The sequence below is a fragment of the Sus scrofa genome, chromosome 2, assembly GCF_054392235.1.
Source record: "Sus scrofa isolate SSC_HxYL_T2T_F1_AM1 chromosome 2, Sscrofa_HxYL_maternal_Yorkshire_Landrace_v2.0, whole genome shotgun sequence".
Classification (NCBI taxonomy): domain Eukaryota; kingdom Metazoa; phylum Chordata; class Mammalia; order Artiodactyla; family Suidae; genus Sus; species Sus scrofa.
The window spans coordinates 132,658,996-132,677,584 of record NC_139384.1 but is presented as its reverse complement, the minus strand read 5'-3'; the positions used below and the strand labels follow the sequence as shown (position 1 = coordinate 132,677,584).

At 37.5% G+C, this 18,589-nt stretch overlaps 1 protein-coding gene across 2 annotated transcripts in view; it reads left to right on the top strand.

Annotated features, from left to right (window-relative positions):
* Positions 1-18,589, top strand: part of DTWD2 (DTW domain containing 2) — a 1,117,698-nt gene that overhangs the window by 775,194 nt on the left and 323,915 nt on the right. Inside the window, exons 11-12 of one of the 2 annotated variants that reach the window (XR_014838622.1) lie at positions 10,075-10,189; positions 12,986-13,098. The exons of the other annotated variant lie outside the window; for it this stretch is intronic. The gene's annotated coding sequence lies outside the window, so the exon portion shown is untranslated. The remainder of the gene's footprint in view (positions 1-10,074; positions 10,190-12,985; positions 13,099-18,589) is intronic. 2 annotated transcript variants of the gene reach the window in all.

Here is an 18,589-nt window from a genome sequence, read left to right as displayed (position 1 = left end):
TAGGCTTCAGGCAATTATTGAGGCCAGCCCTCCTGGATGGCAGGCAGCCCCAGGTTCGGCGAGAGCGCAGGGGGTGGCAGGGGTGGGGGGAGGGAATGCACTGGGAAGCACAGCTTTCTGCTGGCTAGCGGGCCTTTAAGCTTGCTGTGGCGTGGGGGGTATTCTATGGGGACCCACCCCTTCTTCTCTCCCCTCCCCAGCATGGGCGCAGACCAGGCTCTTCTCCCAGGTTCCCTCTGATGCTGCTTTCCACTTCCCCGCCCCTAGAGTATTGCTCCCTTCCTCTGCGATGGCTTTGTTTTCTAGTCTCCCAGGCAGTCTCTGCCCCGTCAAATGGTTTAGAGACCTCCCAAGCAGTTTCCGCTCTTCCCCGCCCCGCTAGCCCGGGGACTAATCTCTGGAGCCGAGGTCTTGGTGCCCAGCCCCCACCCAGGCGTCCCCTGGCCCTTTCTTAGGGACTAACCTTCGGAGGCGAGGTCTCAGTGCCCAGCCCGCACCCAGGCGTCCCCTGGCCCCCTCTCGGGGACCAACCTTCAGAGGCGAGGTCTCGGTGCCCAGTCCCCACCCAGGCGTCCCCCGGCCCTTTCCCAGGGACTAACCTTCGGAGGCGAGGTCTCGGTGTTCAGCCCCCACCCAGGCGTCCCCTGGCCCCCTCTCGGGGACTAACCTTCAGAGGCGAGGTCTCGGTGCCCAGCCCCCACCCAGGCGTCCCTCGGCCCTTTCCCGGGGACTAACCTCTGGAGCCGAGGATTCGGTGCCCAGCCCCGCCCAGGCGTCTCAATTTTTGGTGACCGTGCCCGTAGTTCAGATGGTCCGTTGGGTTCTTGATCGGTTTTTCCGTACTCCGACTTACTGCTACACTCTTCTCTGCATCTGGAGATTCCTCCGGTTCGTTTGATCTTTCACCCGGTAGGTGATTTTCCAGGGTGCGGGATCCCTTTCTCCTCCGCAGTTCCCTTTCGGGAGCGCCCGTCCCGCTCGGATTCACCTTCTCTCACTCTCCTCTTTTCTCCCGTTCTGCCCAATAATGTCACGAACTTCTTGCCGTTATTGGAGTTTAGGTTCCTCTGCCAGCGATTGGTTGCTGTTCTGTGCGAGTCATTTCTTCTGTAGATGTGCTTTTTTTGTTGTGTTTGTGGGAGAGGGCGAGCGTGTCCCCCTACTCCTCCGCCATCTTGTCCTCTCTCCTGTACTTCATTTTAAAAGACTCTAAGGCAAGATGCTAGATAGAACTTAAGATATTCAAAAATAGTTATTCCCCTTCTTAATATATCTGAATTAGATGCTTCCCATCTGGTAGCATCAGGTTCTCCAAGAAACAACCACAGGTCAGTTTGTATACAAGAAGTTTATTGGAAAGAGTTTGCCGAAGCAATACCTATGAGGGAAAAAAATGGCAGTGGGAAAAGTTGAACTTCCATGTAAGTGCAGCAGAATCCTAAGCCAATTCTGAGAGTAGTTCTGAAATTGGGATGGTTTTTCAAAGTTATTCTAGATTCAAGCAAAATGTTCTTGCCTTTACATATTTGCACTCACCCATCAAGAAATATGGACTTCTCAGGTGAAGGGGAAAATTCCTGAAAAGTTATCACCAGCACTCCTCAAAGTTGGAAGAATGAGCATCTGGGTCCTAAAGCTGTCCTGGGTGGCCCACTTAGTATCCACTGTACTTTATCTCTTGTACCACTTGCTTGATTACACAGTAAATTCAACACATCCGGGAAACCTCCTCCATGATTCTGGTTTTCCCTTTCCCTGGAGAGTCTCAGAAAGGGAAATTTAATAGGATGAACTATAACCTTTATGCTGCAGTCAGTTTTGGGCCTGAAAGTGACACTCATCTCTTTTCTGTACTGTTCATTCTAACTTGTGCCCATCAGCAGTACCTCTGCTGGATCACATGGCTCAAATAGTAGAGTGACAGATCCTAATCTCTCAGGAATCTAAGAATCTGCTCTTGTGCTTGCGCACCTTTCAAATTCAAGTAATGAAATGACTAAAGGTGGCCTTGTAAATCACCCTCCCCCATTGGCTAACAGTAGCATCAGTGGCCAAAGTGGTCTTTGTTTCCTTACCTCTGGAAGAAAACAAAATTACAATATTCAACAAAAGCCATCTAGTTCCAATATACCTCTGGTATCTTGACACTCTTGTGTCAGGTGACAGTCATAGCTTAAAATTTAATGCAGTACTTATTGTGTCCCCTGTTTGAAGTATTTCCCCTGAAAACAAAGACCACTAAATCCATGGAGCCTAAAGCTGAAAGGATGGGAGACACAGAGTTTTGCATGTGGTCCACTGCTGCTCTCAACACTTGGTTCCTGAACCAATCAATAGGTATTCTATCTATTGAAGAAATGGCACTTAATAATGATCTTAGATTTGAGAAATATATTGCATAGTGCAGATGTTGCCTCATCTTTGCAAGGTGTTTTATCTACATCGTTGCCTTAGATGTACCTTCAAATTGCTGTTCCATGTTCTCTCATCATGGCATGTGTGGGTGGTACAATATTTGATGGCATGAGTGGATCCCTTGATCATAGAACTATTCTTGTTCTGTCATAATATAGATCCTTTCATTTAAGATAAGACAATGATATAGATACCATGTATGTGAATCAAGAGCTCTGTAAGATTTTGGGTAGTATTGCTGACTAAAGCAAACCATATCCATTATATAGCTCTACCTCAGCAATTAATAGATACCCTCATTGGAGTAGAAGGGGTCCAATGTAGTCACCCTACCACCAGGTGTCTAGCTGTCCTCATGAAAGAATGGTGTTGTACCTGGGACTTGGCATTAGATTCTGTTGCCAAAGGGTTTAATATTTAGTAGCAATGGTAGATAGATCAGCACTGGTGAGAAGTGTATGCAGGTGAGCACATGCAGAACCTCCCCACTGTCACTATGGCTACTATATTCACAAGCCCATTGGGTGGCCAATAGCAGAGGCTCACTGATAGCAAATGGCTAAATCTCTCTTCTCTGGTAGAACTAGCATAGGACACAATTATGTTCACCATTCATTGCCCTATAGGTGCATCTACATGCTCTTTTCCAGAAATCCTTAATTCTAACATTCTGACCTTTTCTTCTCAGGACTCTGGCCATTCACAGCTAAGCCATTCACAGCTGCCTAATAGTCCAAGTTTATGAATATTCTGATTACTGCCTATTGGAATATTTCTCTTCTCCTTGCCATTTTCTTTCAGAGGCATCCTTGGTTGAGCTGTATTTTAGTATAAGTCATCTTGAGGCTTGCACATGCATACTTTGCTGACCTATCCATGATAGAAGGTGGGCCTTTTTCTTCCACCACTCTTCCTGACCATGCTGGTGGGCCCATCATGTTACACTTAATTTGTCTTGTAGGATTCTGTTCTTGAACTTAGGCTCAACCTTTAGATTCTCTGTCATGGCTCATTAACATACAAAAAACTGTTTTTCAAATGGTGTATATGTTCTTTACTGCATAATAGACCTATGCGATGTTCTCTGAAATATTCAGACAGTGCAGATCCCTTTGTACTCCATTGTTCCTTAAGTTGGGAAAGTTGGCATAGTCCTCAGGTCAGATTGTAACACTTTATTGGTGTCTCTGATTTTCAGACTTAGGCTGAAGTTGACAATTAATCACCCTTAGTCTTCTATTTTATTCAGTGTGATCACAATATTCAACAAAAGCCATCTAGTTCCAATATACCTGCAATTATTATTTCTGAATCCCTTGAATGCCTGAGATGGTACATCCTCCAGTGCATTCCTTTGAAATCATCTCAGTTCAACGTCTGTGAAAGTTTTAACAATTTCATGATTGCAGCATGTGAAGAACTATCAATATTTCCCTTACTGATAGGAATTAAGTCCTCACTGTGTGTAATATGGAAGGTAATAGAGCTCCAAAATCTCATTATATTTACAAAACAGAAACAGACTCACAGACATAGAGAACAGACTTGTGATTGCCAAGGGGGAGGGGAAAGGCAGTTGGATGGACTAGGAATTTGGGGTTCATTGGGAAAACTATTACATTTAGAACTGATAAACAACAAAGTCCTGGAGTTCCCGTCATGACGCAGTGGTTAACGAATCCAACTAGGAACCATGAGGTTGTGGGTTTGAACCTTGGCCTTGCTCAGTGGGTTAAGGATCCGGCGTTGCCGTGAGCTGTGGTGTAGGTCGCAGACATGGCTTGGATCCCTTGTTGCTGTGGCTGTGGCGTAGGCCGGTGGCTATGGCTGTGATTAAACCCCTAGCCTGGGAACCTCCAATGCCGCAGGAAGCGGCCCTAGAAAAGGCAAAAAGACACACACACACACACACACACACACACAAATATATATATATATATATATATATATATATATATATATATATATATATATATGTAAAACAACAAAGTCCTACTGTGTAGCACAGGGGACTATATTCAATCTCCTGGGGTGGACCATGATGGAAAATATTATTTAAAAAGAATGTATACATTATTTTTGTACATATATATTATATATGTGTATATATATATATATATATGACTGAGTCACTGTGCTGTATTGCAGAAGTCGGCATGATATTGTAAATTGACTATAATAAAAAAATTTTTAAAAAGTAAATAATAAAGTACACGCATAGATATGCACTATGTATAAAATAAACAACAATGTCCTAATGTAGAGCACAGGGAAGTATATTCAATACCTTATAATAACCTATAATGGAAAAAATCTGAAAAAGCACTTATGTATATAAATGTATCATTTTGCTGTGCTTCTGAACCATTGTGTATCAGCTGTACTCTATTTAATTAATTTTAAAAATACAGGCACATTTTTTAAATCCAAAAAAACTATTATATTTAATTTAAATTTACTTTTTTAAAAAACCTTGAAAGAAAAGATTCAAGAACAACATAAAGAACTGTTTGTTTGTTTTTTCCCCTGACACTTCTGGGAGCAAGTCACCAACAGAATGTCTCATTACACCCAAATATTTTGTTTGTTTTCTTGGAAACAAGGATATTCTATCTACTTAACCTCAATATAACCATTGAAATCAGGAAATTAGCGTTAAAACACTCCTACCATCTAATCCTCAGACTCTATACAAATTTTATGAATTGTCCTATTAATTAGAACTTTATAGCAAAAGTATTGAATACAGAATAACATATGACATTTTCCTGTCGTTTCTCTTTAGTATTTTCTAATCTGAAATAGTTCTTTTGTCTTTCCTCGACTTTCATGATATTGATATTTTTGAAGATTACAGGCAATTTATTTTGTGGGATGTTTCTCAATTTGAGTTTATTTGATTTTTCTTTCTACTTAGATGTGGGTTATACAGTATCACTTGCCAGGAATGTCAAAGAAGTGATGCTGTTACTCGTTACATCATATCAAGTAGCACATGTATTTGATTTTTTCCCATTGTTAGTTGACTAATTTGATATCTTACAAGAGTCTCCACTGTAACATTACTCTTTTATTCTTTGATCTTTATAAGTATTTTGTTGGGAGATACTGTCAGTCTAAGTGAATACCACACTTTTAATCGAACTTTTAAATTTAAATTATTAATATCATTGTATGCTCATGAATTCATATTTTATTCACTGGCTTTAATTTGTTTTCACTACTATTCATGTTGATGCTCAAGTTGTTCCAGGTTTGACCAGTGGAACTGCTTCAAGCTGATTTCTATGTTCTCTTGATACAAATCATCTTGAATACATCCTTATTTTGTCTCAAAAAATCTTCCAGGCTCATCTTGTTGTACTTACCCTGCCCCAGCTTAAGCACTCCATGCTGGGCTGACCTTCTACGGCTTCAAGCAAAATCCTTCCTCACTGCAGACAATCTTGCAGGCTAGTCTCTTCTCTGATGCCTTCCTCACTCCACTGAGCCTCTGACTCCCTAGCCCCGCTCTGACTGAATGGATTGTTGAATTCCTACTGTGCTCACATTTTGACTCATGGTGCCTTGGGACCACTGGTTCTTGCCCCCATGCATGTGTCTTTCTCATCTTGTTTCACTATTGATTACTGCCTACTTTAGAGTCTGCAGTCAAGGATCACTTAAGCACCAGTTCTCTTTGTTTGGGTTTCTGAAGAATCTCATTCTGGGATGAAATGCTGTTTGCAGCAATTTTATTGAGGAGTGATCCTAGGAATAACACCTGTGAGGGACTGAGAGAAGCATCTGAACTCAACAATGCTTTTATTTCTTTAAAATTATTCTAAATAAAATATGCCTATGAGGTTTTGACCTGTCACATCAACCAGTCCTTGGGTGCGGGCTGCACCCAGAGAAGTGGCAGCTTTTGTAAAGTGGACTCTTGCAGAAGGAAGAATCTGAGGAACAAACCACTGCATCCACTTTATTTGGCTTCCAAAACTGAATAATAATAGAATCAATTGAGTTAGCTTTCTAAAAATAAAGATTCTTAGACTACATCCCCAGAGAGTGTATTTCAGTAAAACTTGGACAGGGCCTAAGGAATCTATTTCTTCTAAAATCTCCAGATGATACAGTATTTGTCCTGTTCAGCTACAGTTGGCATTTAGTTAAATGTAATGATTTTTTGTATGTTTATGACTGAGATTTTTGCTGTGAGAGTAGGCGGACGACAATTGAACTTCACAACTTGCAGTTCTCATAACTGTTCTCCTTGGTTGTGCTTCACGTCCTCTCTCCTGATGGTTGATCAAGGTTCAATGAGCCTTTTGTTTTGTTTTGTTCTCTGTGCTCATGATACAGTATTACTTCCAAAGTGACCATCTTTGCCATCAAGATCACACAAAAGAAGCTTAGTTTTATGTTTCAATGTTTTTGTATAAGCTTTAATGTAATACATAAAATAGTCTATATCTGTTTGGAAAAAAAAAGGAGCATGTTACATATTTCTTACTTTCACACATATTGAAAGTCATTTAATTGGTGCTTTCTTCTTTTTTTTTTTGTTTATCCTCGATATTTATTTATTTATTTATTTATTATTTTTTTTTAATTTTTTTTTTTCCCACTGTACAGCAAGGGGGTCAGGTTATCCTTACATGTATACATTACAATTACATTTTTTCCCCCACCCTTTGTTCTGTTGCAACATGAGTATCTAGACATAGTTCTCAATGCTATTCAGCGGGATCTCCTTGTAAATCTATTCTAAATTGTGTCTGATAAGCCCAAGCTCCCAATCCCTCCCACTCCCTCCCCCTCCCATCAGGCAGCCACAAGTCTCTTCTCCAAGTCCATGATTTTCTTTTCTGAGGAGATGTTCATTTGTGCTGGATATTAGATTCCAGTTATAAGTGATATCATATGGTATTTGTCTTTGTCTTTCTGGCTCATTTCACTCAGTATGAGATTCTCTAGTTCCATCCATGTTGCTGCAAATGGCATGATGTCATCCTTTTTTATGGCTGAGTAGTATTCCATTGTGTATATATACCACATCTTCCAAATCCAATCATCTGTCGATGGACATTTAGGTTGTTTCCAAGTCCTGGCTATTGTGAATAGTGCTGCAATGAACATGCGGGTGCATGTGTCCTTTTAAGTAGAGTTTTGTCCGGATAGATGCCCAAGAGTGGGATTGCAGGGTCATATGGAAGTTCTATGTATAGATTTCTAAGGTATGTCCAAACTGTTCTCCATAGTGGCTGTACCACTTGACATTCCCAGCAGCAGTGCAGGAGGGTTCCCTTTTCTCCACAGCCCCTCCAGCACTTGTTATTTGTGGATTTATTAATGATGGCCATTCTGACTGGTGTGAGGTGGTATCTCATGGTAGTTTTGATTTGCATTTCTCTTATAATCGGCGATGTTGAGCATTTTTTCATGTGTTTGTTGGCCATCTGTATATCTTCTTTGGAGAAATGTCTATTCAGGTCTTTTGCCCAATTTTCCATTGATTGATTGGCTTTTTTGCTGTTGGGTTGTATAAGTTGTGTATATATTCTAGAGATTAAGCCCTTGTCCGTTGCATCATTTGAAACTATTTTCTCCCATTCTGTAAGTTGTCTTTTCACTTCTATGGTTTCAGCTCTGTACTTGGCAGATTTGGTGATAGCCTTTTTCTACATTGGAAAGATTCTTATGAATGTCAGTCGGATGCTAGTCATCTTAGAAAGACCAGCCACAGTCCCACAGTGTGAATGCTGAGTCATTTCCAAGTCCCTTAAATGGAGAAGCAGCAGGGGGGAGCAGTTTCCTTGTGGCTTTTCAGAAGTTCTTTGCAGGGAGAGCTAGATGTGCATGACAGCTCTGTCTGTAGCTTTCTTATTCTCAGAAAATTCACTGAGCTGGATGCACAAGGCAAGAGAATGAAGGCTCTGCTGGGGGAATCCATTTCTGCATCCATGTGGATATATGGAGTTGTGGTTAATCTAGAGAAAGTGGAGATTTTAGAGCAAAAGTTCTAGACAGTATGAGCAAGTGCAGATCTTTCCATGCTTTTGTTTTACACAAATACACCTCGTGTTCTTTCTATTGTAGAGGTAGTCCATAGTCCATAATCCTCCAGTATCAATGGAGTTATTTTGAGTTATATGATGCTTCATAAAGCATGTCTTGAAAATATTCTGAAAGGTTTCCCCCTACTAGGATAGTCCTGTCTTCTTACTAGCTCCCGCACTTTGTAGCAAATTACAGATTTGACAGAGTGAAATTAGAGGGTCATATAGAAACATTTGGAGGAAAAGCTCTTACACTATATAGTTAATTATGTATCAATGTTTTGGTAAAGTTTTCAAAGAAAGATTTTCAAATTAAATTAGAAGCTCTCTCTATCTTCCCTGAAATTATTTTCTAGATATGTCCTAGAGAGTATACAAACCTTAAAAATAATGATTTATGTTTCCATCATAAAAAGATATTTAATTCCACCCATCTGCTATTCATTGCATTATGTGATATTTCTCAGTATAGGAACATGGAATACAAAGTATAAAATATATAATTTATTTATTATGCTGAAAATATAAATGGCAGTTGACATTTTGTAGACATTACTATTTCTTATTTATGTCCATTCAGTCAGCAAATGTTTATTTTGGTATTTACTATACCTGAGGCATTATGAGACGCTGGGGAAAGTGAAGATATTTAGATTGAAGGTTAATTGCCAAATGTTTTTTCATCTCCTTTGATGAAATTTAAACATCAAATCTGTAATTTCAAATTATTTTTCTAAAATGATATAAGGTAATAATGCAAAGTATAAATTATAGCACAGATACAATAAGGTTTTCTATATTATTTTAGTTTTTTCATTTTTCCTCAGTAGTTAGGCAAACAAAGAGCTGACTGAAATCAATTGAATGTAAAAACACCTATTTTTCTAGTTTTCCTTTAGGATGGGGGAAGAATTTTACATAAATATTTTAAAAAGTTAAACTAGAGGAGTTGAAATATTTGAAGTTTCACAATTTGTCTGAAAAGTCAACATTTTAGCAGTGGTATCTGGATTGTGGTAGATGGATCTGAGTGAGAATTAGAAGCAAAATTCAGTTAAGATTCAATCAGAGAAACATGATACTGAAGGATACTATTGACTTAGTGGAAAACATCACATATACAGTAATATATCCCAAACTCAAAAACTTATTCTTTAAAGAACTCAGTTGTGAATATTAAATATTAATTTTCTATCTCTGTATAACACATTGACACAAATCTAGAGGCTTTGAAACAACACGGATATATAACCTTACCATTTCTGTGGGTCAGAGGTTGGGGCAGGGTTAGCTGTGGTGGTGTTCAGAAGCTGGTGCAGGGTTCTGTTCAAGTGTTCATCAGACTGCAGTCGAGGTGTTAGGCAGGGCTTGATCTCGTCCAGAGCTGGAGAGCCTCTTGGAGTTCATGTAGTTGTTGGCAGAATTCATTTCCTTGCAGATGTAGAACTCATGGAGGCATCGTCTTTAAGGCCAACAAGAGTTCGCACTTCATTGTCTTTTAAACAGCTCAGCTGATTAAGCCAGGTCTATGCAGGATAATCTCTTGGACTTGTGATTAACTCCAAGTCTACTTATTAATAACTGAATCAATGACATGATATCCTATCATATTGACAAGGTCTGCCCATACTCAAAGGAAGGACATTATAACAGATATGCATACCAGGGGATGAAGAATCTTAGAATTCTGCCTGCCACATTATCTGAAGCATCTTGAAGAGAAGCACGACTATGTAAGTTACTAGATAAACAGGAATAAATCATTTGGGGGTTGAAACTTTCTGCTTTTCCGTGTTTATTGTCTTGACTGTTTTCACCCAAAGCAACCAGCTCAAAATGTGATCAATCCAACTTCAGTTTCAGCCACTTTGCAAAATCTAGGTATATTTGTTATCTGTCTATGAACCATAGACAGTATCCAAGGAGTTTTCTCTAAGTGCTAGTTTGCCTTCAGAGTAATAAGAAGCCCGGTAGGAGACACAGCATATAATTAGCAGATGCTGACTGTGATATCCTTTCTTTTCATTCTTTGAGTGATTCAGTACATATACTGTGTTTCCATCTCCATACCCTCCGACAGACACTCCATGAACCACAGAGCAAACCTGTCAAGAAATCAGAATAGGGTGACTTCTCTTCATGCATAAAGTAGTGCCATATGTTGCCATAGAAATCAATTGGAGATTCTTTTTTTTTTTTTTTTTTTTTTCTATATCATCACAATCCTTCATTTGACAACAGGACTTGAGAGAGATTTCTGTTGTCTTAGTCTTCAGCTAAAGATAGCCCAGCTTAAGGAAAATAACAATCTTGGCATCTCCCTTGACCATTTTCTGTCTTCTTCCCCACATTATTGACAAGTTGCATATCTTAAATCCCCTTTTCTACCTCCTTCTACCCAAGGCTAATTTCTCCATATGGCGAATACCTCATAATGTGATAGAATCAGACTGACTTTTACCTATCTCATAATCATGATGCAGCCAGGCTGCTGTTAGTGGACATTTGGCATTGTTACAAAATGACTGCACTGAGCAGTAGTTCCATAGCACAGCATCAGCATAGTATCATCTGTTGCCTGGCTGCAGTGTTACCATAAAAAAGTGGAGGTCAGGCAGAATTCCAGGAGCCATAGTCACAGCACCTGGCAGTTAGCTGTTTTGCCAGAGCACCAAGGAATGATGGAATTAAGAAGTACTATAGTCAGCTCACATAATGAAGATAAAAACGATAATTAGCCTTGTGGTAATTTGAATTACTCAACTAAATCTTTGTTGTGCTGTAAGATGTTTTAGCAATCGATTGTGAACGGTTTAATCTGTTGGAGTTTTTGTCATTTTAAGAAATGGGGAGGATAGTGGCAATTTTTTCAAAATGAAAATAAATTGACGTAATTTTACATGTTGAAATTTCTGTCCCTATACAGCCTGAGCATTAGGCATGGCCCTAAGTAAAATTCAGGAGAAATGAGCAAACTATAGCTCATCTTGTCCTCACTTGACTGTAGCAGCATTATCTGGTATCATCATGTGTATAGTAAGGTGAACTGACATCATGAGCCTGGCCATCTCAAGCTTTGAGAATTGTGGTCTCACCCCCCCCCCTTAAATACTGTTTTGTTTGTTTGTTTTATTGCTGCACACACAGCATATGGAATTTCCCAGGCTAGGGCTTGAATCTGAGCCACACCCGAGACCTACACTACAACTGTGGCAATGCCAGATCCCTTAACACACTGCACTGGGCTGGGGATCCAACCTGAACCTCTGCAACAACCAGAGCAGCTGCACTCAAATTCTTAACCCACAGTGCCACAGTGGGAACTGATAGTTCTTAAATATTGTTGAAGAAATTATACAATTTATAATTATAGTTATAAGAAAAATTATAACTAACAGCTTAACTTTCAATTACTACAATTTATAAGATATATTTTTTATTAGAACAGTAACTGATCTGATGAGGGGTACATTTATTTTGTCACATTGTAAATTTGTGTTCAAATTCATCACATAGTGATTAACAACCAGTTCAAAATCTTTCAACAAGTTCTCAACATCCATAGGATTTTGGTATGAGCCTAAAGCTCAAAAAGGGGTTTCAGCAAGTTGGAAAATGGAACTGAGTCTTTATTAGGAAATTGTACAGATCTCTAAAATGACTCTGAGGAAATCCATGCCCATTTAATTGCTGAGGGTAGTTCCGTGGTACATAATTTTAAAAAGCCATCTGTTACCAGTGGAAGTATGTATATAAAATATTCTTAGTGGCCAAAATATCATTTACCAATATAAAAGACACAAAAAAATGGACAAATACAAATCCCTGAAGAGGGAAAATTATCCCAAGTAATTATTCTGAGTATTTCCACAAATTATAAATCTATATAATTTCATGATTAGGGGCAGAGTTCTGAAAATAAACTGACTGAAATCCTATCTTGCCTCTGCTATCTGCTAATTGTGTATCCTCGGCAAGTTTCATAATTTTCTGTGCCTCATCTCTTAATACGTAATAATGGGGACACTAAGTAGTATCTGTCCCATCAGAATATTGAGGTAATTAAATGAATAAGTACATGTGAGATGTTTAATACAGTGCCCCAAACACAATAAGGACACATTAAATGTTAGTGATATTTTCATTATGTGTAGGCTCTGTTTTTGTTAGACTGAGCCTTCAAGGACCATGGGCTGTGTGCCAGGCCTGGTGCTAGCATAGAGGAATTCTACAATGAATGAGAAAAGACCCTGTCCGTACGGAGGAGCTTACCTTTTACTGGGAAAACAGTAGACCAGTGAGTGGTGACATGCTAGCTTGCATCAAAGGCACCTGGAGAACATCTTGTAAGCAGATGGCTTGGCCTCACTCATGGAATTCCTGTGTTAGTGTGTGTGGGGTGGAGACTGTAAACATGCATTTCCAAGAAGTCCCCAGGGGTTGCTGACACTGCTGGCTTGGGGACCACACTCTGAGAACCCTAGCCTAACAGATAATCCCAAATATAATGGCAGTAACTTATCTTGCAGTGATACATACAGGCTAGCAGAGTAAAACAGCCACTTGGACCAGCACAAGGATTGTAAAGACTTTATAACAAGATGATTCCTGAGATGATGGCTGAAGGATAACTATTAACCAGGTGAGCATTAACAAAGGAGGAAAAACACACGAAACCTGGTCACACTTAGGAAACTTTATGGCATGCCTTTACCAATACTCTCTCACCTTTAATCCAAATGTGATTTACTCTCTAAAAACATTTAAAACAGTTTTCTGATGTTCATGCTCTTTCATAAGATAATATGTTAGCCTTTAAAAGTGAATTTTAGGAGTTCTCATTGTGGCTCAGTGGAAACAAAACTGACTAGTATCCATGAGGACACAGATTCCTCACTCAGTGGGTTAAGGATCTGACGTTGCCATGATCTGTGGTGTAGGTCGCAGACATGACTCAGATCTGGTGTTGCTTTGGCTGTGGCATAGGCCAGTGGCTACAGATCTCACTCGATCCCTAGCCTGGGAGCCTCCATATGCTGCAGGTACAGCCCTAAAAAGACCAAAAAACAAAACAAAGCAAAAAGGGGATTTGAAAATACAAAGTTAAAACTGTTGAATAATTTAAATCTTGATGTAGATGAATAAGTTCCAATATCAGTATCTACCATTCATATCCTTTTTTCAATAATAGCTATAAAATTAGGTAGGTGTGTATTTTCATAACTGTTACGGTTTTGTGTAACTACAACACATGAAGCAAAGTATTATCTCATTGCCTGTAGTGTGTTTCTATATTCTAACGGCATAAAGTAAGTGTTCAAAATAGGTGTTCATTTTTGTGACTAATGACTTTATTCTTTTGTACAAAACATTGTCTTTGTTTTGTATCACTTGTTTTGTTTACTTATTTTTTATTGTTTTGAGTATTGTCTTTACTCGGGCAAAGCAGAAAAATAAAGTGGAATCTACCACTAATTTTCACTATCCAGGAATAACTATATTAATATTTAGTGTCCCCAAATTCAGGTATTTCTGTTTAGATACTCAAAGATAGAAAAAGAGAAATAATTTTTTAAAATATTGGCTCACATTTTGTGGTATATTCTTTTAAGTTATATCAGTTTTATCTGAGTTTAACAGAGCATTGAAGTGAAAGAAAAATGGCTAACATTTTCATGAAATATTCAATTTCTTCACTATAAAAGTAGTTTTTAAAGATTCTTGTAAAGTTAGGAAAAGAAAAACAATTTTGAGGATGGAATTATTATACTATTTCAATTTTAGATTGTGTTTCCTGAGTTTTACATATGATAAAGAAATTAGTTAAACTTTTTCCATCCTTTCTTACCCTCCCCTTACTCTGATTCATGTTACTCATGTTACTATTTTTCCATGGTTGATTTTTATAATATTTGTATCTTCTTTGCATCAGGTAGGAAGCTTTCAACAAATGTCCAAGGAAGGAAATCAGAATGGCTTAAGTAATAAGGAAAGTTTTTCTCAGTTGTCATGGAGGGACCCACAGTTAACTGGAAACATCATCAGATTTTCTCACTGTGTGGATGTTGATTATCCTCTTGTCTCCATTTCTGGTCCCAATATAGTGACCAACAATTCCAAATGGCACATTTAAATAACAACACTGAGAAAAGAACTGTTTACTCCTGTTTGTCTCTGGCTTTGGGTAGAGTTATGGCTGAGACCAACTTGACTTTCACCTATGGTGTATGACTTATTTTTTTCTGCTGGGGGAGCCCATGTGATTTTTATAAGTCATCTCCAACTTCACCTTCCTGAGGAGATATTTACTTGTGTATTCTTTTTCATTTTTTTCCTGGAACACTGTGTGCCATTTTAAGTCTTTCTTTTCCATGATTAGGGATAAGAAATATTTTGTTGGAAATTTGTTTCCATGTTATTGCCTTAATCCCTTTCTTTTTTTGTCTGTGTTCTTTCCTTCCACTTTTAATTTCCTCAAGGCTGTATACTATATGTCTACATTTTCAGTCATTATAAAAACATTATTTATCTGTGAACAAAGAATACCCCTGTGTAACATGTATATTTTTCTTTCCTGTATTCTACCATCCAGTTTTAATTTATTTCATGAATTGAAATTCCTTCAAACACTTGGCTCCTTTCCTTTTTTCAAAGAAATCAAGATACCTGTAATTTCAACTGAGATGTTAAAAATCTGTTTTTTCGAATCCATTTTTCCATGTTCTAATATATTTCTTCATAGGTTGTAGGTTATTCCTCTAGTTTTAGTGTATACTCTTTACTTTGACTTTTGTCCAGGTTTTTGTTTTGTTTTGTGTTTTTTAGCAGTTCTTAAGTAGATGTCAGTGACACTTTCCATCTTGGAATGGACAGCTGCTTCCGAATGGATAGTGCAGGTAGAATTAGGGGAAAGGATCAAAGCAGTGAGTAGCTTCTGTTTAGGCTTTATGTATAGCATATTTTCTCACCAATTCTGTTATTATTTTTGACTTCTCACTTCAATTTTTCTTGAATTTGTTGGATTTATTTTTGGATTATCCAAAAATCTGAAATTACTGCACATGGAGAACAAAGGAAAAATAGATACATTAATATTATGAGAAGGTTATCTAGACATGGGATCAACTATATAAAACTTATTTTATAGGAATTTCATAACATGGCATGATAAATGTTTTGAAATAATAATTTAAAAAAGTGTCTCCAGGGTGCCTCCAGTTTTATCAGACCTCAACTGCACGCAAAGTAGAAAATTTAGAGAAAAATAAAATATAATAAAAAATTAGATATGAAAATGAACATTTACTTTGGATGAGAAAATAAATTGTAACAAATTGTGAATTTTAAAAAGGCAATCAATACCAGTAAAACTACAAAACCTAGAACAAAATCATTATATTTTAATTAATTAAATACCTAATACAACTCTATACTATTTTGTACCTAGTTACTTTTGGCCATGAAAGTTGATTGCCATTTTGTATGAATGTAATTAAATATTTTTAATAGAGCATAGAGACAGAATTCGGTTGTTTGATTGAAATTTGTTTTTTTTTTTTTTTTTTTGGAGTTCCTGTCAGTGGTAATGAACCCAACTAGTATACGTGAAGACGCAGGTTCAATACCTGGCTTTGCTCAGTGGGTTAAGGATGTGACATTATAGTGAACTGTGGTGTAGGTCGCAGATGTGGCTCAGATCCTGACTTGCTGTGGCTGTGGCTATGGCATAGGCTGGCAGCTAAAGCTCTGCTTTGACGCCAGCATGGGAACTTCCATATGTTGCGAGTGAGACCTTAAAAAAAAAGTTTTTTTACGTTATTGATAGTCTGACAATTTTCTTTCAACTTCACAACTTATTATTGTAATATCAGATAAATACTGTACTATTGTTTTCAAATATGGGGAAAAAGCTTATATCAAAAATTTTTTTAAATGATAAAAAACATCAGAATTGCAGGAACTTGCCATAGGCTAGCTTCTCATGCTATATTGCTGTATATTTCAAATCCTTTTTTTCCTCCATTATCCTCATTCTTATATGTTAAGTGCTCCATAAAAATTCTGCTCTGCATCTTGTGGTCCCAACAATGAGGAAGTTAATACAGTGGGAAGTGAGCATTTCCTGGAAGCCATTCCTACACCACCACAATGGCTAAGAATTGCTAAAACATACATACACAGACTGTGATCCATATGTATAGACCTAACTAAATAAAACTCTTTTGTTTCCTACTCATCTAATTGATAGCCACTCCAAATGTGATCCTACATAAGCAGAAGAGTGTTGGAGAGTAATCTGGAGCAGAAAGAGACAGCAGTCTTAATCAATTGGGGTTAAAATATCCTACATTTGCGAATCCTTCAAAAACATACAGAGTGTGTTGCTGGAAGGGGGTCTATGCAAGAAAGAGGCTGTGACATTTAAGCTTAATTTCCATGTTGGTTAACTCACATCTGAATTAAAGGCAGACATGAAAGAAACTTGTTATTTGACTTGATACTTGAAAGAATTCAAGCAAGTGGTAAATGCTATAAAAGAACGAAAGATCATCCTCACCGCTGGTATTAAAATAAGCAGATGTCCTGAGAATTCATAAGATAAATCTTTAGGAAAAAGTTCTGTTCAATATTGCATGTTGCAAATTGAATAATAATACACATAGGGAGTTTATAGTAATATTCATAATATTATATAAGAAGTATTTACAACAAATCATCTTTGATAGTAGGAGCAAGAATAAGAGAAGGAATTATTGTTTCATTTCACCTGATTTTGAGTATCAGATATTTATATTTCCTGTCATCTAATATCTTAATTGTAATTTTATTATTTTTAAAAATTGTCATTAAAACAAAATATGATATCTCACTTTTATTTCCTCCATTTATTTTTTATTCCATTTAATCTTAAGTGCCTCAAGGGAATGGGCAACATTTTATCATTTTTTTGTTTATTACCTCTAATGCTAGTCTCACAATGGTCACTTAATAAATATTGTTTGTTCATCGTATGATAGTTTTGCATTCATTTTATCTTCATTTATCTTTCTTGCTTTCCATTCTCATAAACCTGATAACTTCCCTTTCCTTGTTCTCTCTGTGCCTTTTTTTCCCCTGATGCTCCTCATTATAGAAAGTTTTAAAATACTGAAAATATAAAGACACAGTTAGGTCATGTGGAATTTATGCCACCCAGAAGCAATCACTGTTACTATCTTAGAATATTTCCCCCAATATTTTTCCTATGAATTTTTCCTTGTAAAAATCATGCTGTATAGAAGATTTGGCCTATTCTCATCAAATTAAAATGTGTGCATCATTTAAAAATCCAATAAAGCTAAAAATTACTATAATAAGTAGTATTTCCCCTTTGTATTTAGTTCCACTCCTCAAAATCTTTGTACCCCTTGGTTCATTTCTTACGGCATTTGGTATTTGCGTTCATGTTTCTAAAGCTAAGAAAATATTATGCAACTATGTATTTCTCTGTTTTTGGCATTATGGTAGTAATCTTTGGTCTGGTTGATTCAGTGGGATTTATTTTATAAAATCTCTGTTTTTCTCCCACTCGAGTAAGTTGATAAAATGGTAGCACAAACATTCTCACAATCACTGTTTACTATAACTACATAAATATCTTTCATTACTGAACCAAGTACCAGCCAATGATTCTTGTCTTTCTTAGATAACTTCAAAAAATAATTCATTCTTTCCTATTTTTTTGATTTCAATGGAATTATCAATTCATTAAAACACTTAACTCATTTCTTACATGACAATACTTTTCTTTCTTCAGAAACTTGAGCACAACTCATTTATGAGTTGCATTTTTTGTTGTTATACTTTGGAGCCCTTTCTTGCAGCCCTCTTTCCTCCACTAAGCTGGGCTGTCCTGTAATAAGAATTTGCAAGTGCCATTTACATTTTAACTTTGTTAACAGTTTTCTTTAAATCTAAAATTGAAACTTTTATGCCATTAAATCTTTGCCTCTGTACAGTCTTTCGGTATTTTTTGGCTTTAAAACATCTATTGTGGGAAATTGCTAATTATTGAACATGGCATGGTAGAATTGCTCTGGATGATTGGTGACAAGGACCTACTAGGCTTCCTTTCTCACTTATCAGTTGTTTAC